Here is an 18831-nt window from a genome sequence, read left to right on the forward strand (position 1 = left end):
TTGGTAAACTTTATTCACCTGATTTAACTGTTGTCTGGAGCTTAACTTAGGCCTAGTCCTGGAAGCTTCTGGCCTCTGTATAATCTAATCTAGACCCATAAAATTTTCAGCCTCTGAGATTTACTGCTCAATACGCTCACATTTTCTGGCTCTTTCCAAATTCTTGTTGGCTGGTTCAACTCCGCTGTTCTGGCTCAAAACTCCTCTTCAAGCCAGGTGATTCTATCTTGTTTCTTTCTCAAGCTCTCCTGAAATTCTCTGCTTGGCCTCATACTAACTTGGCAACCTACTCTAATCTCCTGGCTCCTCGTTCCCTGGCTTGTTCTGTCTTTACCTGTATCTAGCTTGTTTTCTCTTCAACCTGTCACTGTACAACTGTCCCAATAAGACTGCCTCCTTTCTCTCTCCCTCCCAGTCCCTCTCCTCTCCTCTCCTCTCCTCTCCTCTCCTCTCCTCTCCTCTCCTCTCCTCTCCTCTCCTCTCCTCTCCTCTCCTCTCCTCTCTGCTCTCTTTAGTAGCTTTCTTTCCTCTCCTTGTAAGAGTTGAACATATGGAGCCGGGCGTGGTGGCGCACGCCTTTAATCCCAGCACTCGGGAGGCAGAGGCAGGCGGATTTCTGAGTTCAAGGCCAGCCTGGTCCACAAAGTGAGCTCCAGGACAGCCAGAGCTATAAAGAGAAACCCTGTCTCGAAAAACCAAAAAAAAAAAAAAAAAAAAAAAAAAAAAGAGTTGAACATATTCTCCTCTGTCAAATCTTTCTCTGATTCATCACTTTGTCTGCCACTCAGCACTTTCAAACATGGCTGCTTCCTTCTATAAACCAGCTTTTAGTTTTAATTTTACTTTACTTTTTGGTTTGCTAACTTTTAGTTTTAACTTTACTCCCTTCCTTGTTTTGGGATTAAAAGTGTATACTAAGGGATGAACCACACCACACTGGAAACAAGTTATTTCAGTAAATAATACAAACTCCGGGGTTCACAGTGAGATCCAATATCCTGCAACAACTTGGTCTTTAAAAACAAGAAAAGAAGGGCTGGAGAGATGGCTCAGTGGTTAAGAGCACTGACTGCTCTTCCAAGGTCCTGAGTTCAATTCCCAGCAATCACATGGTAGCTCACAACCATCTGTGCTGGGATCTGATGTCCTCTTCTGATGTGTCTGAAGAGAGTGACAGTTTACTCACATACATAAAACAAATAAATCTTAAACAACAATAAAAACAAGAAAAGAAAAGAATTTTGAAAAGAGGAAAAGAAAATTGCATAAATGAACAGTTTCATTCCCAGGCCTTAAACCAGATAAATAGATTCAACAATACCCACTGTTTTATGTAATATAGTGGTTTTAAACAATCAGAGAGAGAGAGTGTGTGTGAGTTAATCTACTAGAACAGTGTTTGCTTTCTCTGAGCTCTAAACCCAAGTCCAGTCCCAGAGAGTGAATGGGGATGAGGCAGGATAGAAGGACAGGGAAGAAAATCAAGTTTCCCACACTGCATGCGGTTTGCTTAATGAGGATCAAGAAACTGAATATAGAGCTGGAGAGCCGAGTCAGTGGTTAAGAGAACTGGAGAACTGTCTGCTCTTCCAAAGACCCGAATTTAATTCCCAGGACCCACTACATGGCAGTTCAGAACCATCTCTAATTCCAGTCCCAGGAGACTTGACACCCACCTCTGACTTCAGGGCAAACAAAACACCCATATGCATAAAATAAAAATAATAAAAGTTGTAAAAATAATCCATCACAGCTGACAAGGCCAAAATTGTCAACAGAGATGATGTGTGTTTTCCCAAACACTTCCCAAATAAGGATATTAAAAACAACCAGCTAGGGTTAAAAATATAGTTCAATGATAGAACTCTTGCTTGGTATTCATGAAGCCCTGGGTCCAGTTCTCAGCACCAGCTTGCTTAGAGGCAGCTTGCTTGTCAGTAGGGCCAGAAAGATAACTCAGTGGGTAAAGGTGCTTGCCACCAAGCCTGATGACCTGACCCATGTCTCATATGCACCTCCCTGCAAAATTAAGTACATAAATGTGTAAAAACAGCATGTCTGTGAGTTCTCATCCCTAAATCTCAGCAACCATAAACCTCATAAAACCACCTTACAGTTCCATTATCAAAGGAAATTCTTTAAGAGAAGTAACTAAACTAGCCCGTTCATTTCTTTAATTTTTACCAAAAGTTCTAAGCTTTGCTGAACCTTTAAACTACTGGAATTTACAGCCTGTGAACAACGTAGTTTAAAGCCATGGAATCCTACATTCAGCCACTGCAAAGACAGCTGTGTGACTATCTATTTGGAAGCCCACATCCCTGTCTTCAGTGGACGTTATCCTTCTCAAATGGTCTCTCTGTCTAGATATTTAATAAACTCACTAACTGCTTCGCTCTGACTTGTCCTGAAATTGTTTTCTGCGGCAGAGTCAATGATCTGGCTTTATCTGAGCAGAGGTCACTAAGGAGAAGGGATTCTTCAGGCTACTGGCACAGTGCTGGGCTCTTCTCCCTACCCACTGACAGGAGAAAATGACTACACATTCATTCTGCCCTCTGTCCCAGGAAACCTGGCTCTTATCTCTACTGTCCAGTTTTATATGCTATTCTCAATTTCCTACTAGTCTTGGGTTCTGTGATTGCTATTCCTTCTTGTCAACTTGACTATATCTGGAATAAACTGCATTCCAGAATTGAAGGGAATACTTGTGATCTAGATCTTGAGACGGGATGACACAAGTTTCTGACCTGGATCTTGGCACGGAGATCTTGAGGTATACTGGCCATGAAAAGTTTAGGCCCAGGCAAGGTAGTACACGCCTTTAATCCCAGGACACTAAGGCAAGGAGATCTCTAAATTCAAGGTCAGCCTGGGACAAAACAAGTCCCAGATCTAAAAGTGGTATTACATATCTTAATCTGGGCCACACCTTCTGCTGGAAGACTACATAGGGACATTGGAAGAATGTCACTCATCTTCACCTGCTTGCACTTACTTGCCAGCACATCTGTTGGAACCTACTTCTACATAATAGCAGCTTTAAACAGCTAGCCCCATGGAACTGAGCAACTACTAGATTCTTAGACTTCCCATTCACAGCTGCTCATTGTTGGGTTAGTTTGACTACAGAGTGTAAGTCATCACAAGACGTTCCCTTAATAGATAGAGACATTTCATAAGTTCTGTAACTCTAGAGAACCCTGACTAATACAGTTCTCATAAGGGATACAGATAGTTAACATTCTATATGCTAATATATAGCCATTCCTCCCTGGGGGCCTGCAGTTTCTAGTAACATGTTTTATGAAATCTGATCACACAGTGATATGTGTACCTTCCTTCCAGCCCAGGAAAATCCCACTTAGTCCCTCAACACGTACATGCTTTAAATTTTTTTATTTTATGTATATGAGTACACTGTAGCTGACTTTAGACACACCAGAAGAGGGCGTCAGATTTCATTACAGATGGTTGTGAGCCACCATGTGGTTGCTGGGAATTGAACTCAGGACAGTCAGTGATCTTAACCACTGAGCAATCTCTCCAGAACCCACGTACATGTTTTAAAATTTGGGCTGGTGAGATGGCTTAGTGAGTAAGAGCACCGACTGCTCTTCCAAAGGTCCTGAGTTCAAATCCCAGCAACCACATGGTGGCTCACAACCATCCATAATGAGATCTGATGCCCTCTTCTGGGGTATCTGAAGACAGCTACAGTGTACTTACATATAGTAAATAAATACATGAAAAAAAAATTTAAAAAAATTTTAACATTTTCCTGTACAATAGGAATCCTTTTTGTTGGAAATAAAATCTGCCTCCTTCTATGCTTCTCTAAGATCTATTCACCGCCCTTAGGACAGAGGCATAGAGCCACAAAGGCATGTCTCTTAAGAACAACACAGGAACACAAATGAGAGAGGAACTGTGGTAAGTATTGCCCATCTGTGGCAGAGTTCATAATGACCAACACATCTGTACTTTTCATGCATAGAAGAGAGACATCATTAGGAACTGTCTGGTATATTGCCGCTCTCCCTGTATCCAAGCACCCATGTGATGGGGAATCCATTGATAAGTGTGTGAAAAATAAGTTTGTATTTTAGAGGGATGCAATTAAGAAATGGCTTTCACGTCTCATTACAGAACAGGCCCCACAGAAAGGTGGAAGGCAGCTCCTTGGCTACCAATGCTCTACCAGCCAAAGAAGTGAACATAAGAGTTCAAATAGAATTGAAAAGCGTCGAGATAACTTTATTCAGAGCAAAGGGACAGTGTAGATTATAGAGGACATGTTGTTAGGACTGACAGTGGGCCATAGGAGTAAGAGCACTCCAGGATGCTATTATCCGGGGCTTCCTTTTATAGGGGTCATGAGAAGAGGGTCTGGTTATTAAGGGAAACAGTTTGTGTGGTGCTCTGCTCTCATGATAGAGTTGATCTTGTATTTGTTTTCCCTAATTGCACATCCTTTCCCACAATGCACCACTAAACACACATGAGTGCCAGCTCCCCTCAAATGATGACTTTGCTGATTAAAGCGATGACAGTGGCACCAGCTATCCCAATTAACAGACAGTTATATACCTGAGAGCTAGAGTTGTGATTCAGCCAGTTGTTACCAGGTAGGCAAAGGAGATTGTTCCAGCTACCTTCCAGAACAAAAGAAAAGTCAGAACACCAGACTTTTATGTGAAGTCTCCTAGCTTGCATTTTATTTTATTTTTGGACAAACCCTTTCTATGTATCTCAGGATGGCCTCAAATTAATGATCTGTAGTCTGCTCAGTTCTGGGAGTACAGGCAGGCATGATTACATCCAACTTCCCAAGGTTTTAAACAATTAAAACTTTAACCTTCTGCCAACCTTTGCATTTTGTGAAGTGTAAAATCTATGTTACAATCAGTGCTGAGCCTACTGGTCATAAGCTATATAAAGTTTTCCCTATAAACAAGGATTATGCCCAAGAAACTGGTTAACTATGGGGCTGAGGAAAGAGGAAAATACGGAGGGAAATATAATTTAATCTCCAACATTGTTACAATGCCTGTTTTGCAAAGCAGATGTAGAAAGGGCACCCAGAGTGCACCCATATTCTGTAGGGTTCTCCCTTCTTTGTGGACAACATAGGAAAAAACCCTCCTTTATGAGGTGTGTGCTTTATATAATGGCAGAACATTGGTTACATTTTTTTTTTGTATGAGCTGCTAGCACATACTAAAAAAAAAATCTAGGATCCACTGCCTAACATCCTTCACATCTTGATGCACAAATAGTAGAGGAGAGAGAGGGAGGGAGAGAGAGAGGGGGGCAGGGAGGGAGAACGGAGTAAGTCTTTTAAAATCTTAAATCTTGCTCCCAGTGACACAGACAGCAAGGCCACACCTCCTAATCCTTCCCAAAGAGTTCCTCCATTTGGGGACTGAGTATGCAAATACATGAGTCTATGAGGACCATCCTCATTCAAACCATCACAGGGCATAGCTACAGTGTATGTAGCAAAGAGAAATAAAACATCAAATCTGTTATCTTCTTTTGCAATCTGGATCCCAGCCCCCACGGGAAGAGCTGTCTGTCCGTCCTCCCTGCTCACTTCACCTTCCTGGTTTCCTTACCCTGGTCTCTTCACTTTCACTCCCACTAAGTATTTACCATTCTGTTTCCAAGTGCAATCCAGTGGCATCACACACATGCACGTTATTATGTGAACGCTGCCATTGCCTTCTTCAGAACTCTTGCATTCTCCCTTACTGAGCTCCATTCCCACTAGACAAGAGCTCCCTGTCATCCCAGGCTCCAAACCTCCATCTCCTCTCTCCAGTGCTAACATTACGAGACTGCACTACCGTGTCCAACTTTAATCACATTTCTGTTTCTTTTGTTTATTTCTTTCTGTCTTTCTATTTTGTCATCAGGATTTATTTTATCTCTCTCTCTCTCTCTCTCTCTCTCTCTCTCTCTCTCTCTCTCTCTCTGTGTGTGTGTGTGTGTGTGTGTGTGTGTGTGTGTGTGTGTGTGTGTGATGTGATGTGTGCATGTGCCCACTGAAGCTAGAAGAGGGCATCAGATACCCTAGAGCTAAAGTTAAAGGTTGTTGTAAGTGGACTACCCTGGGAAACTCAGGGAAATCTGCAAGAGCTTGTAACTGCTAAGCCATCTCTGCAGCATCAGGATTAAAAAAAAAATGAAATGTGTTCTTACTTTATTCTTCATTTTTGGCAGAATCTCACTATGTAGCATAAGTTCACTTCAAACTTGTGCTATTCCTTCCTCTACTAGTCTGAATATCTGTTACACACATCTACCCAGCCCTGATTAAAAGAATGGTTTTTGCAGAGTTAATCATCCGTTGGTTGCTTTGCTCTTCCTGTTGATCTGTGGGGCTAGGAAAACACTTAGACAAAGGAAAGAGACACAGCCAGTCCACGGATAATGGGGTTGAGATCCATTTCAGGACTTGAGGACCACTGCTATGACAGTTTCCTCCACTCTACCTACCTCTCTCTTCCTACTAAGCCTGCCCAGTCTGAGCGCCACCATCTCTCCCAGATTTCTGGGCTTGGTGTTCTTACACTGATATCCAAAGCAGCAACCATAGCTAACTTCCCCAGATTCCAAAGAGTAGAGCCTCTAATTCTTTTTTTTTTTAAGATTTATTTAATTATTTTATGTATATGAGTACACTGTAGCTGTCTTCAGACATACCAGAAGAGGGCATTGGCTCCCATTACAGATGGTTGTGAGCCACCATGTGGTTGCTGGGAATTGAACTCAGGGACCTCTGGAACAGCAGCCAGTGCTCCTAACCTCTGAGCCATCTCTCCAGCCCAGTCTCTAACTCTTAAAACTACTCCAGTGGCTCCAAAGACTTTTAGAAGAGCAACCAAACTCTTCATGGTTCTTGGCCTACACCCTTTAGCTTAGCTCTTAATCATTTCTCTCCAGCCCAGTCTCTAACTCTTAAAACTACTCCAGTGGCTCCAAAGACTTTTAGAAGAGCAACCAAACTCTTCATGGTTCTTTAACTTAGCTCTTAACCATTTCTCTCCTTCCTTCCTTCCTTCCTTCCTTCCTTCCTTCCTTCCTTCCTTCCTTCCTTCCTTCCTTCCCTACCTACTGTATCATTGGCAGGCAAGTTGCTGAAAGGCCAACTATACCAGCTTCTTCCCAGCTGGGTTCACAGCAGTGTGCATCCTGGGAGCCTGGGGGCTCTCTGTGTAGCCCTAGCTGTCTGTCCTGAACTCACTCTATCGAACAGATTCACCCGCCTCTATCTCCTAAGTGCTGGGACTGAAGGTGTTCACCATCACCACCTAGAGCCTTTTTTTTTTTTTGGTTTTTCGAGACAGGGTTTCTCTGTGTAGCTCTGGCTGTCCTGGAACTCACTTTGTAGACCAGGCTGGCCTCGAACTCAGAAATCTGCCTGCCTCTGCCTCAGGAGTGCTGGGATTAAGGGCGTGCGCCACCATGCCCGGCTGCGCCTGGCATTTCTTGAGTGGCTGAACAAGGCGGGAAGAAGGATGTTTACCATTTACTTATTGTGGTTCTGAGAATTAAACCCAAGATTTCATAAATATTAAATAAGCACTCACTGCTGAGCTATATCCCAACCCTTAATTTTTCTCTAGAAATAAGTGAGAAAAATAATAACAGTGAGAAGTTGTCTGAGTTCATTATTTCTTTTGAATTCAGGGAACATTCAAAATGTAATAACCATCTTTCAGAACTTGTTTATTTAAAAGCTTGAAGTAACAACTGGTGTAAGACCAGCCAAGAAAACCCAAAGAGCCTAAGGTAGCCCTTTGAAGGCCAAGGCTGCCCAGACACTCCCTCATTTCTGCTGAACCCAAGCATTGCATCCCGTCCTAGTTTATCTCCACGGGACTGGACCCCTAGGTTGATGAATTCACTGATGGCAACACTACATGCAGGGCACTGCCAACGAACTCACGTCAGTCACCTTGCACAAGGCCCAGTCATGATCTATGACTTTGCAGGACCACTCAAAGTTTACAGCAGACCTCTCTGCATTCGTCGCCACTGAGGTGCAGGTTACTGACATACTTAGTTCGGGGAAGGCCGAGCTAAGTAAGATACAGAGTCCCAGAAACAACGAGATCTGAGATGGATACTGTGGTTCTCAAACTCCTGTGTTCCCCAGACACCGCTGGCGACCTCGAGGAGTTGAGAATGGGGGTCCTCTGGCCCGAGCGGTAGAATCTGGCTTAGCTCTGAGTGAGTGCCAAAAGTACGCAGGGGCTGGAAGAGAGGTCTTCTATGAGAGATCAGGTGTGTGTCCAGGGCTCACAAGCCTCTCGTCATTGAACCAAGGAGAGGCCATGAAACCGCAGCCTCTCTGTTCTAGCAGATATAGCCCTTCGTGCACACTGCCTTGTTTCCAAAAGCGATTTAAAGCTGTCAGAAAAGCCATTTCAATTCTCCCAGGAAGGAAACCAGTTCAGCAGAACACAAGCTGAACCTGCATGATCAGATAAGATCTAGAAAATGAAGGGCACGAACAGAGAAAGCTGTCGAACCATCCTGGGATGGCAGTACCCTGCCTCGCTCTGCTGCCTGACCAGGGCACATCCCTCGGTGCCTCCCTTTCAACAGGATTCAGGTTGTAGAAGAGAGTTCCTGAGACCTTTCTCTGTCCCCGAGAAAGTCCTGCTGTGTCTACAGCCACAGATTTAATCTGCTGAGCCCTTCATAACCTTTGCTAAGGGCTTCTCATTTCTCTCTGTAGAGCTGTGGTATCTTTTTATTCTAAACTGATACTCACTTTTGTTCATCTGGTTATCTAGCACCAAGTTTAACGGCGTCACTGCCGGGTCGCCAATCTTTCTGCAATGCTGACAAATGGATAACTTCCCTCAGGGTATGACATGCAACCTATTTTCTTGGGAAATCTGTTTTCAGAGCTCCTCCCTGCTGCAGGGAGCTATGACTCTCAATAAAATTCTGGCCCTTCAAAAGATGGGTGAGAAGGACACTTTCTGGATATTCTCTGTTTTCTTAATTTTATTATTATTATTTTCTATTTCATTATTCATTGTGTATGCTAGGTAGCCTGTACCCAGTGCTCTGAGCTGCACTCCTAGACCCTTAATGGAAAGTCATAGACATACAACTCCCACCAGTTTAGGCTAAAGAAAAATGATATTCACAGAACCAAACCTCAGTGGTGGTGAACTAAGGCAAGGCTGCCTGTCAGTCAGTGGCTAGCTAAACAAAACCCCCAAGTGCAGTCCTTCCTGCTTCCATCTTCACATCCTTTCCTTCACTCATCCTGGAAGCTGCCCCAAGGGCCAACCAGAGTCGGTGATTGCACCATCTATGCCACTGAGAAGAGACTCTTCTTCCTTGTTTCTGGATTGAAAAAATCATTCTGGCAGGACTCCAGTGCCTTCAGGTCACACACCCACCCGCGCACCTAGCAGAGCATAGTGACAGGGTAGGCAGCGCTCTCTAAAACAACAGTATCAGAAAGAGGTGGGATTAATTCAACCTCCCCCAAAGGGGATGCTGTCTGCAGGAGTGCCTGGGGGCTGGAAGGTGTGTGCCTTGTGTATACCTTGCTTCGCCTCCTTTGAACACATCTGCCCAGAACCTCATCTCCAAATCCCGAGGACTTTCCATGATTTTCCCAATCTCCCGGACAATTAAATCCATTATCCATGTGAGGAGGCTACCTAAACATGAGTTACATGTCCCGACAGGAAATCAGCACTGAACATGTTTTACTGAACCAAGGTGCGAGGCGATGCTACACATGCAAAAGAGCTTTACTTTAAATACTGATGGCTCTAAATTGCATATAACCTTATGCAGCTGAATTCAGAGTACAATACATGACTGGAAAACATAAGTCACACAAGAACATTCTTATCCATTCTAGTGCTTTAAAAAATAAAAAATGCATCTTAGCCAAGAGGGTTGGTGCACACCTGCAATCCCAGCACTTGGGAGATGGAGGGAGGAAGATCAGAAATTCAAGGCCAGCCCTGCTACCACTACAGGAAACTCCATCTCAAATATAAATAAACAGTAATCACTGCGGTGGTGAGGTAGCCCAGCAGGCAAAGGCATCTGCCTCAAAGCCTGGCAGCCTAGGACCATCTCTAGCACTCACACACAGAAGGAGAACTAGCCCCTGAAAGTCGCTCTCTAGCCTCTGCCAGAGCACTGCAGCATCCAGCCGTCCCATCTACACACACTAAATAGATAAATGCTTAAAAATGATTTCTTGAAAGCATCTCTGCCCTTTCCATTCTGTCACCTCAGACTGAACAGCTGAGATTTATTGATTTGATTTTTCTGGGTTGAAAACTCAAAAAGAGGGCTGGAGAGATGGCTCGGCAGTTAGGAGCACTGACTGCTCTTCTAGAGGTCCTAAGTTCAGTTCCCAGCAACCATGTGGAAGCTCACAACCATCTAGAATGAGATCTGACGCCCTCTTCTGGTGTGTCTGAAAAGTGTGACATTGTACTCACATACATAAAATAAATAGATCTTAAGCCTACGGGAAGAAGTGGGTCCAGAAAAGAGAGAGAGAGAGAGAGAGAGAGAGAGAGAGAGAGAGAGAATGAATCTCCAAAAGAATAAACAGCTCAGCCGGGCGTGGTGGCACACACCTTTGATCCCAGCACTCGGGAGGCAGAGGCAGGCAGATTTCTGAGTTCAAGTCCAGCCTGGTCTACAAAGTGAGTTCCAGGACAGCCAGGGCTACACAGAGAAACCCTGCCCCCCCCGAAAAAAAGAATAAACAGCTCACCTCTTCTTTTATGAGAAAGCTATAGAAATGGTGCAGTTGGCCAGCACTCACATGGCTAACAAGGCATCTGTAACTTCAGTTTCAAAGGATCCTATGCCAGCTTCTGGTCTCCACGGGCACTGTATGCATGTGGTACACTGAATGTGCAGGCATAACCCCCATACTTATAAAATAAAAATAAGTAAATCTGTGGAAAAAAAAACATATTTCCAAAATAGAGCAGCACAGAGTAACCTTGCACTAAGCAGGAAAGGCAGGACCAAAAAGACACTGAGACTCAGCAGAACACCAGACTATAGAGTTCCAAGTCCAACACCTGAGTCTTTGGGTGACGTCATCCAGCCTCCAACAGATCTGGCATCTCTACCGGTCCCGTTCTGTTGTCTGCAGCCCACGAAGTTCTCCCACTGGCCAGTGCCTTTCAGTGTCTGCATCTTTTCTTGGGAGAGGCTCCATGTCCCACATTGCCAGAGTCTCTGATGGAACTGACTTCACCTTCAATGTCCTGCAGTAATGGCCTCTCAGGAGTTCCTCTCCAGGAATGTATGTCTGTGTTACATTTTCTGGCCATTGTGGCTTTCTGGAAGCTTGATACATGCCCCTGTTAACTGTTACCCCTTGAATCCCCAAAACACTAGCACCCTGAGGATGACGTCATCAGTCTTTAGGTAAAGACAACTTGGAACCTCTGATCCTTTTGCTTCCACCTCCCTAGCAAATTTTAGGAATTTGGGAATATCAGAGGGAGGTAGAGTAGCCACGTGGAGGATAGAAAGTGCCCTATCCATTGTGCTGTTTTAGGCATATACAAATATAAAGGCTGAGTGTATGTGTCTTTCATTTGGGAACCCAGAACACTGGGGCGGGTATCAAAGAAAGCGCTGGTGCCAGAGTCAATTTGAGTAGCATTAATTGGGTACAGCTACAGAAGTGGGTTGTCAACTAAACTGAACGCCATATCTAGGACACTCTTCCCTATCTTCCCCAACAATTAGAGTTTACTCGGATGGCAAGGGCTGACCTGGCACTGGCACACCCTGTCTTGCAACAGAGGCAGAAAAAAAAAAAAGTACTAGTGAAAAGTACTAAAAGACTGTAGACTGTCTGGGACAGGCAAGACCCAGAAGTGGAGAGGCCTTGAGCTTAAGACCTTTGCCTTAGGCTATCGAGATGGCTCAGCGGGTAAGAGCACTGACTGCTCTTCTGAAGGTCCTGAGTTCAAATCCCAGCAACCACATGGTGGCTCACAACCACCTGTAATGAGCTCTGATGCCCTCTTCTGGTATATCTGAAGTCAGTTACAGTGTACCTATGTATAATAATAAATAAATCTTAAAAAAAAAAAAAAGACCTTTGCCTCTCCTACCACCAGCCTGAATGAAGAAGAGGGGAAGTGCAGCTCCCCAAATGCTGGGAATGGGGGATGCAGACACTGAGCTACCAATTCATGAATTCAGGCTCACATCTGAAGAACAGGCTCTGTACAGCATGGTGCAGCCATCTTGCCTGACTGTGAGAGAGTCCTCTAAGAGGCTGTTCTGATGTCCATTCCTTTAGGCATCTTCCTGAGATCAGTGACTGGATTCTGAGGTCTCTGACATAGGTCTGAAGAGAGCATGAGTTGAATCTAAGGCTATCCATGCTCTAACATAAAAGCTCTTTTCCCAAATCAGTGTTCCACCTTAAATTTTCCTGAGTAGGACAGCCTGTCAAGCTCCCCAGAGACTATACAACCCACTCAGATGGGTTTCATCTCTCCAATTAATACATGCCGGCAACATCACATTGCCTTGATTTGAGCAAATATATGCTACACATATTTTACATTCTCGTGGAATTATTAAAATCATTAAAATCCCCTTCAGCTTAGACACTGAGCTCAAGAAAGTAAAGTCTAGGAGCTGGAGAGATGGCTCACCAGTTAAAAACACTGGCTGCTCTTGCCAGACTCAGGTTTGATTTCTGGCACCCAACTGTCTATAATGCCAGTTCCAGGGGACCCAATGTTTTCTTTAGGATTCTGCATCTAGGGCATACATACACACATGGTACACAGACTTGCATGTAGGCAAAACACCTATACAAATAAAAGAATAATAATGATAAAGGAAATTAAAGTCTAAAGCAATTTCCTGCCCAGGCTCTTTGGGCACAGGGTCTGTCAACAGGCCTCACGTGGCAGTGGTGGGAGACTGTGACTGGGTGTCTGGAGTCCATGCTTATGGAAGTGGCTGGAAGCAACCCAATGCCCTGAAGCAGTTAACAGTCCATTGTCTCTTCCTGGCTGCAGCCTGTCTTACTGTTGGTTGTCTGTCTTTTAAGCTGCTGGCCTCTCAAAACCATTCGAAGCAAACCTCTATCAGAGGTGTCTCTTTACTTATATCTAGGTAAGACTGTAACCAGCTCTGGTAAGCACTCTTGTTCCTTCCACATGAGATTCTGGAGTCCCTGAAGAAATGAACCAATTGCTCAGTTGGCAGGGTGTCTCTCGACGGGAGGCCTATGCCGGCAGAACTACTACATAATTCAGAAAGCAAAGCACCTGCAAGGCTGATACTCACCAGCCTAGGCCAAAGGCACAGGATTTCCCTCTTAGTGTGTGCGTGTGTGTGATGTATAGTGTATGTGTAGATGGTAGGTGCACATGGATGCGCAGATGTGGATGCCGTGTGCGTGTGTGTGATGTATAGTGTATGTGTAGATGGTAGGTGCACATGGATGCGCAGATGTGGATGCTGTGGTCTATGCATGTCAATGCCAGAGGACAAGGAGTTTCTTCCTCTTCTTCCTTTTCAGGCTTTCTCACTGAAACATAAGCTAGGTTGGCTGACCAGTGAGCTCTCAGGGTTCACTTGTCTTTGTCTCCCCGTACTAGGGTTGCAAGCACACACTGCCACCCCCAACTGAAAATTTTGTTTTGTTTGTTTGTTTGTTTGTTTGAGACAAGGCCTTAATATATAGATAGCCCTGTCTATCCTGGAACTCACTGTGTAGAGAGAGCAAGCAGGCCTCAAACTCAGAGATCTACCTGCTTCTGCCTCTCAAGTCTTGGCATTGAAGGATTGTACCGCTATGCCTAGCCACACCCAGATTTTACGTGGCCTTGGGAGGGAACTAGAACTCAGGTCCTCCTGCTTGCACCACAAGCAGTCTTAACCCACTGAGCCATTTCTCCAAGGTGAGAAGGAAGGTCTCGCTGGCCTTGAATTACTGGGCCCTCCTGTCTCAGCTTCCCACATACTGAGACTGACTTTAGGTGGGTGTCACCGCACAGAGCTTAGAGTCGAATCTTTTTACTATACAGAAAAATCATCGGAATGAAAAACCTGTAAATGATCATGATCTTTGCAATGTAGAATGATTCATCTCAGGTGGAAAGAACTAACTTGGTCCTTTAAAAAGAAGAAGGAGGGGGGGAGGGAGAGGAGGAGGAGGAAGAAGAGGAGGAAGAGGAGGAGGAGGAGGAGAAGCAGCAGCAGCGCTTGGGAAGGAAGCATAGAAAAAGCAAGGGTAGGTGAAGGTCTTAGACCTGAGGCTCTACTTGAATATAAAATAAAAGGGGTTCTACTATAGAGAGAAAGAGAGAGCCCAAGTATCCATTCACTAGATGATAGCTTGCCCATCACTCACAGTCATGGCCTCTGGTCACACCTCTGCAGTGCATCACATGGAATAAGTGTATGAGAAGGAAGAGCGCAAGGGGCCACACTGAGGAAGAAACCAGGTTGGAAGTCCAGCTCCTGCCTGTTGCTTCTCTGCACTGCTGTCCTTCAAAAGAAAGAGAACACTCTCGGCTTGTAGGTTAGTGAGACGGGACGCAAAGAGAAGGTGCCTCCCGAGTGCTGTTCAACGACACAGTCCACCTCTGGGAGAGTTATGTACGTATAGCTTTAGCAACGGAATCAGAGCTGACTGGTAGGCAAACAGAGTTTAATATTCCCAAATTTTACCCTTCAAGATCCTCAGCTAGGACGTCTATTGCTAAGATGTTATGGAGGGTGTCTGGGGTTTTTGGAAGAGATAAACACCTCCCATGACTGTCAGGAATCCTGGGGGTTATCTTTCTAAAGCATTGAATAAACAGCCCACCTCCGCAGGTCCCCCTGAACAAAGTTAATGATTTATGTCAGCCTTGGGGGAGGATGTTCTTATCTAGTGCTAAAGTACCTCGGTTTCTTTCTTTGCAAACTCACATTGGTTTAAAATTTACTTTTCTGTACCGAGAAGCAGGCCCTGGTTGGAGGCGTTCCCTTGCAGGTACATCCTGTGCCTGAGGTAAGACAGCAACGCGGCAATGCCTTTTGCCCATAAAGTGGAATGAACTTGTGCGTGAGGAACAGCTTTGTCAGGGTCCATGGAGTAGTTGTGGGAAACGCTTTTCTAACAGCAGGACGTGACCTGTAGTGGATTGTGAAACAGCAAGCTGAGAAGGGATTGTCTCTAAAGACATGAAGTGGGACAGCCCATAGCTGTGTGAGTCACTGAATGCACAGCCTTGCTTGGTGGAATTTTCCATTTGTGTGCGCCCAGGCAGGTGGGGCAGGATCAAATGCAGGGTTTATGCACAGGCAAGCACTATACCAGGCTACAGCCCCAGCCCTACTACCTTTCATACTACTCTTGCTTTTTACTATAAGCTACAGTTTCAAAAAACAATACAGCGACACTATAGACCCAAAGTTCTTAAAGCTGTTTTGTTTTGTTTTGTTCTGGTTTTTGTTTTTGTTTTTTATTTATTTTTTTGTTGTTATTGTCTTGTTTTGTTTTGTTTTCTCTTGAGACAGAGTTTCTCTGGTAACCCTGGCTGTCCTGGGACTTGATTTGTAGAACAGGCCGGCCTGAAACTCAGAGGTCTGCCTGCCTCACTTCCATTCACATAGATTAGGAATAAGAAGAAACAAAGATAAAATGGAAGTGAGAGTTGAAGGATAGCAGATTAATTCATTTTCATTTTCAAATTTTCTGGGGGGAAATTACAAATTTATTTGTCAGACACAAAAACTTACTGAGCCGGGTGTGGTGGCGCACGCCTTTAATCCCAGCACTCAGGAGGCAGAGGCAGGCAGATTTCTGAGTTCGAGGCCAGCCTGGTCTACAAAGTGAGTTCCAGGACAGCCAGGGCTATACAGAGAAACCCTGTCTCGAAAAACCAAAAAATTAAAAAAAATTTTTTTAACTTATTAAAAATAGGCTTATTAAAAATTAAAAATTAAAAAGAAAACCTTAAGTAAGTAGAGTAAAATGTGGCACCGCTCTTCACTCCTCTCAACACAGCTGCCTCTGGCCAGAGAAACCCCTATCCACCACTTGGTATATTTTGTTGCTATTTTGTAAGCACACAGACTAAAGTATTCATTAGATAGATATGAGCCAACTGGAGCCAAACAAACACCAGCCAAGGATATGATTGATTGTGGCGCTGTCAGTTCAGTATGTTTGGGGAACATGCTTATGCTCACACTTTATCGCCTGCAGAATATTACATGGCAGAGGTTGATAGTATCCAGCTCAACACTTCCTGCCTTCATAAGCAATTCAAGCGGATTTTTTGAGTTCGAGGCCAGCCTGGTCTACAGAGTGAGTTCCAGGACAGCCAGGGCTATAAAGAGAAACCCTGTCTCAAAAAAACAAGCAAACAAACAAACAAAAGAAAAGAAAAGTGCTTCTGTATACATTCTCACAGCTGGCTCTTTGGACAAAGCTTGGATACCTTTCTATGCTGCTTGACGACAGTTAAAACAAGGCAGACACATTTTAAATACCGCGCGTGTGGCCTTGGCTTCTTGTATTCTCATGCTAATTGATTCCCAAAACTGCTCAAAGGAGTGTCCACAATGAGAGACCGGGAGACTCTGAGAGACCCTGCCTCCAGCTGGTTCTAATTGGTAAATAAAGACGCCAACAGCCTATGACTGGGCATGGCAGACAGAGGCGGGACTTTTAGGATTCCCAGGTAGGGACAGAGATGAAGGAGAAGAGGGAGATACCCACACTGGGAGAGGAGGAGGAGGAGAGGAGACACCACACCTGAGGAGGTGCGCGACAGAGAGCCATGGGAGAGCTGCCAAGAGGGCTGCCCGATTGGGTCCAGGATAGCCAAGATGGAATATAGGATTTAGCAAGTAATAACTCGGAAATATCGGAGAGAGGTGAATATCGTGAAGGTTAGGAAGTGGCCCAACCATTGAGCTGTTTTAGGCATATCAAACTATAAAGGTTATGTGTGTGTGTCTTTCATCTAGGAACCCAGAACATTGGGGTGCGTAACGAGGAATTATTAAGTTAATCACTACTTCATGTAACTGCAAAATGATAAAAAAAAAAAAAAAAGATCAAGGAGCCATGGGAGAAAGGTTTCTTCCTTTTCTCTGGTAGCAACCATCAGGTTAGGCAAGATGGGTGCATACAAATAGATCCAGGAGCTAGGGAGGAAAAAGCAGACCGATGTGTTGCCCTTTCTTCTGAGGGTCCGCTGCTGGCAGTACCGTCAGCTCTCTGCGCTGCACAGGGCTCCCCGCCTCATCCAGCCTGATAAAGCTCTTTGGCTGGGATACAAGGCTAAGCAAGGATTCATGTCCGCCATAGTGGTTGCAGACGCCCGGTTCCAAAGGGTGCAGGCCTGCCCACCATGGTGTTAACCAGCTAGAATTTGCCCAAAGCCTTCAGTCTATTGCCGAGGAGAGAGCTGGGCGCCGTGGTGGGGCTTTGAAAGTCCTCAGTCCACGTGTAAATGTTTTGAGGTTGTCCTCATTGATCCATTCCATAAAGCTATCAGAAGAAATTCTGACACCCAGTGAATCACCAAATCAGTCCACAAATGCAGAGACGCATGGACTGACATTCGCCAACCACAGGAGCCACGCTGTGGAAAAGACCACAAGTTCTACCACGCTATTGGTGGCTCTTGCCACAAAGCCTAGAGAAGGTGCAATACTTTCCAGTTCCACCGTTACCACTAATATACGTAATATTTGTAAAATTCATACCCAATAAACAATTTAGGACAGTCAAAAAGAAAAATCGATCAAGCCGTGCATGGTGGCACACGCCTTTAATCCCAGCACTTGGGAGGTAGAGGCAGGCTGATTTCTGAGTTTGAGGTCAGCCTGGTCTACAGAGTGAGTTCCAGGACAGCCAGGGCTACACAGAGAAACCCTGTCTCGAAAAAAACAACAAAAAAAAACAAAACAAAACAACAACAAAAAAAATCGATCAACTTAAACCCCAACAGTGATAGCAAGTGCTCACTTTCTCACATTATCTCCAGAACTATCACCATTTCTTTGACATCTGTCATTTCCTGATTACATAGTAACCTTCTCCCTAGATATTTCTTGCAGCTTTTACAAACGGGGATCTATTATCTGCACACATTCTAATTGGTTACTGCATCTACATTCAAAACTACCCCAGATTGGTTCGCCGGTATGTGCGACTTCCTGGCTGAGCTTGCCTAGTGGCTGAAAGGATGTCAGCAGATCAGTGAGGGGTTCTGTCAGTCCCCCAAAAGTCTTTATGTTCCACACACCGAGTCTTGTCCCTACTTCCTCAGCCCGTAGAGTCCATTCAGTATGACTTGGGTCTGTATGATTTCAAGGCTGACCATGTTGTATTGAATAACCAATGGGGGATTGTCATGGATTTTAGAGCCTTACAGGAGACCCCGGAGAAGCTAATTCTTCCTCGCTCAGCCTTCATGAGTTGCCTGCATTTCTTTGTCTAGGGTATTCTACGAATGGGAGCCAGTGAAAACTCATTTCCTGTTCAGGCCTGGTTTGGGCAACCACAGCGTTGAAGTATCAAAGGTGCAGCTTTCCAGTCATTTCTAGGAGTTACAATATCATAACAAACTTCTTTGGTCCTCTGGCTCTTAAAATCTTGTCAACTCCTCTTCAGGGATGGTCCCTGGGTTATAGACATGGTCTTTGGAGCTGGCTTCCCATGACCCATGGATATCGGCATTATGACTAGCTGTGATTTTCTGTAACTGTTTCTATCTGCTGCGAGGAGATGCTTCTTTGAGGACTAGTGAGAGTTACACTCATCTGAAGCTA

The sequence above is a fragment of the Mus musculus genome, chromosome 19 (genome assembly GCF_000001635.26).
Source record: "Mus musculus strain C57BL/6J chromosome 19, GRCm38.p6 C57BL/6J".
Lineage (NCBI taxonomy): Eukaryota > Metazoa > Chordata > Mammalia > Rodentia > Muridae > Mus > Mus musculus.